The 3474-nt window shown below is 48.0% G+C and overlaps 1 protein-coding gene across 3 annotated transcripts in view; it reads left to right on the top strand.

Moving 5' to 3' along the window:
- The window catches only part of ATP8A2 (ATPase, aminophospholipid transporter, class I, type 8A, member 2), a 651371-nt gene that overhangs the window by 81136 nt on the left and 566761 nt on the right, over positions 1–3474 (top strand). The window lies entirely within an intron of this gene.

Genomic DNA, 3474 nt, shown 5'->3' with positions numbered 1-3474 from the left:
TTTATTTACCTTCTATAATTGAAACTTTGTTGCCTTTTGTGGAGGCTACAGCCGGCCGGAACAACCAAGCCTCCTGCTCGCTCGAGCTCAGTGGCCACAGCCGGCTGAAAGCAGGTATCTGGGGTTTATTTACCTTCTATAATTGAAACTTTGTTGCCTTTTGTGGAGGCTACAGCCGGCCGGAACAACCAAGCCTCCTGCTCGCTCGAGCTCAGTGGCCACAGCCGGCTGAAAGCAGGTATCTGGGGTTTATTTACCTTCTATAATTGAAACTTTGTTGCCTTTTGTGGAGGCTACAGCCGGCCGGAACAACCAAGCCTCCTGCTCGCTCGAGCTCAGTGGCCACAGCCGGCTGAAAGCAGGTATCTGGGGTTTATTTACCTTCTATAATTGAAACTTTGTTGCCTTTTGTGGAGGCTACAGCCGGCCGGAACAACCAAGCCTCCTGCTCGCTCGAGCTCAGTGGCCACAGCCGGCTGAAAGCAGGTATCTGGGGTTTATTTACCTTCTATAATTGAAACTTTGTTGCCTTTTGTGGAGGCTACAGCCGGCCGGAACAACCAAGCCTCCTGCTCGCTCGAGCTCAGTGGCCACAGCCGGCTGAAAGCAGGTATCTGGGGTTTATTTACCTTCTATAATTGAAACTTTGTTGCTTTGAGTGGAGATCAGAGCCGCTGTGGCAGGTGGGAAGCTTGGCTTCCTCCATCATTGGGGCAACCAAGCCTCCTGCTTGCTCCAGCTCCGTGGCTGCCGGCCGCCATCTTAGTTGGGTTAATTTGCATATAGTTGCTCTGATTGGCTGGTGGGTGTGGCTTAAGGTGTAGCAAAGGTACAGTCAATTTGCATGTTTGTCTTTTATTAGTGTAGAGTCTTTCCTCTTTTTCTCCTTCTTGTACATCACTACCAGGTGCATCTCTCTCCTGCTTAGAAACCTCCTGTGGCTTCATGTGACCTTTAGGATGAAGTTCAAGCTTTTTCCCTGGCTTATTTAAGTCACCCACAGTCTGGGTATGGGCTATGTTTTTCTGAGCTTCCTTTCTACTTGTTTCTAATCTGGTCCTCTAGTGCTGGTTTTCGTTTGTTTGTTTTTTAATTGGCCCCTAATGCATTTTGTGTATTCAGCCCTGCTTATGCTTTTCCGGCCCTTCCCTACAATACCCTCCTCTCTCCTAATGTAAATTATCCCCCTACTTTAAGGCTCTTATATCTGTACTTGCCTTCTGATCCTACTCCAAGAACAAAAATGCTGCTGACCTCTGACCTTCCTCAGCATGTTCAACCCACTCTTAGTCACTTGGTCATAAACTGAGGCACACTGGCAACCATGGTTATACTGGTTAACATTGTAGAGAGCAGGAGCCAGATATTTTGTTTTTGTGTTCCCAGCAGCATCTAACAAGTGATTCTCAACTGTGACTGTCCATTAGTATCACTTAAAGAGCTTTAAAAACAAAACTAAACAGAACCTGTTAGGGTTGGGCCAAGAACCAGTGACTTGTGGGAACTCTCTCGGTGACAGTATGTGCAGCCGGAGTTGAGAGACAGTAAGTGAACACAGTCTCCCAGTGAACTATTTTGACACTAGAGGAACATGGAGTTTGGGCCCTCTGTGCATATCATTGCATCTCTGCCTGGAGGATTCAAAGCAACCCTTTATAAGAGTTGGGGCAAAAATGGCTTATTCAAGCACATATGAGTACTCATTATGTGCCAGGCACTGGTCCAAGTGCTGAGGTCACTGCAGTGAACAAAACATATCCCTGTTGCCCTGGCCGAGTTGCTCAGTGGTTAGACCATCGGCCCACAGACTGAAGGGTCGGGGGTTCAATTCCCAGCCAAGGGTACATACCTCCATTGCAGGTGCAATCCCTGGTCCAGGTCAGGGCTGGAGCAGGAAGCAACCAATTGATGTGTCTGTCTCACATAGATGTCTCTCTCTCTCTCCCCCCTCTCTCCCTCCTTTCCACTCTCTTTAAAATATCAATGGAAAAAATATCCTCGAGAGAGGATTGAAAAAACCAACCAGCAACAACAACAAAAAAACATGTTCCTCCCCCCTGGAGTTTCTGCTCTTAGCCATGGGAGGACCATAAATAAGTAATGTCAGGTAATGATGATAAACACTGTGGAGAAAAATGAAGCAGGATAAGTGGGCAGAGAGAAAAGCAGTACTTTCATATAGGCTAGTTGCAAAGATATTCCCCATCTGCCTTAAATCAGCCAATGCTTTAGAAACCAGCCTCCTCTGATTCAAGTCTGGGAGCCAGAGCGGCGGGCCAGCCAGTATTGAAGTAGGAACTCTTGCTGCCCCTTATCTATAAGCAGAGGGCTGAGCAGTGTCCTGTGGAGCCAGAGGGACCCCAGAGAATGGAAGGCTGGAGGGGAGGAAGGCAGGACGGGAGGGTGGGGTCCTGGAACAAGGAACAGGCAGGGCGCTGTGGATTCACACCTGGCCTGGGAGACCAGGGATCTGGCTGTGAACACTATTCAGGACAGTATGTCAGCTCTCAGTAACCAATTTTATGTTGTGGTTGTCCCCTCTTACACTAAGATTACAATGTGATTCTCATCACTTAAAAAGATGACACACTTAAGTAGCCCAAACTTTCTGTTTCAAAATGTTTCTCTGTCAATGAACATTCTTTGTAGCTGCGAAGTGGATGTTTATTGAAATGAGTTGTCAGTTTCTTTAATAATATGAAACATGCATTTCTTTAGTAGGTGGAAAGCATGGCAGATATTAGAGCAAATATATATTTAAGGAAAGGGGGGAAGGCTTCATCTGGAGGGCGTTTTTCTGTGACCCTTTACTTCAGGTGCTCCTCCCCAAAAGTCAGTTCCTGAGGTGGGTGGCCCCTTCTACTGAGGGGTACTGCTTTGTAGCTGGAGATGTGGTTAAATCATCTGTGCGCGCCTGTATGTAGCAGTTTTTGTAATGGGTATATCATTCTCCATGCCGATATCTCCTTAAGTGAAGGGCATGGGAAGGCTGAGCACAGGGAGAGGGGCTTGATTCTAGGACTGAAATTAAATCTTAAGAAGATAGACTTGCATTGTCTTAACCACTTGAAACAGTAACTTGAGCAATGAAATGAGAGATCACGCATCTGTCGGTAAACGGATTGATGAAGCTACTTCAATCAGGTTGTCAGGCACATCTGGGGAGAACAGCAGCTGGTTGATTCGAGACAACCATGGAGCAAGCCCTTCACACCGAGGCTGGGAATTTCATTTTTAGAGCACAGAGATATCTCCTTTCGCCACCTCTTCCTGTGGTAACTGAATGCAAGGCGCATCCCCTTTGCTGCCGTCCTTTTGTTCCTACACACAATCCAAGAAGCCAAGAAAACCTAGTGCCAGAGCTCAAACCCTGGGCCTGGAGGGCCTCTGCCCTCCTCGCTGGCCCCCAGCAGCCGGCAGCAGCACCCTTGCCTGCACCTGCCGCGCGGGCTGCAGCCAGGCGGAGGGGAGAGA

The sequence above is a fragment of the Myotis brandtii genome, unplaced genomic scaffold (genome assembly GCF_000412655.1).
Source record: "Myotis brandtii unplaced genomic scaffold, ASM41265v1 scaffold216, whole genome shotgun sequence".
Classification (NCBI taxonomy): Eukaryota; Metazoa; Chordata; class Mammalia; order Chiroptera; family Vespertilionidae; genus Myotis; species Myotis brandtii.
Note: the sequence above shows the minus strand (reverse complement) of the source record. Positions and strands in the feature narration are given on the sequence as shown.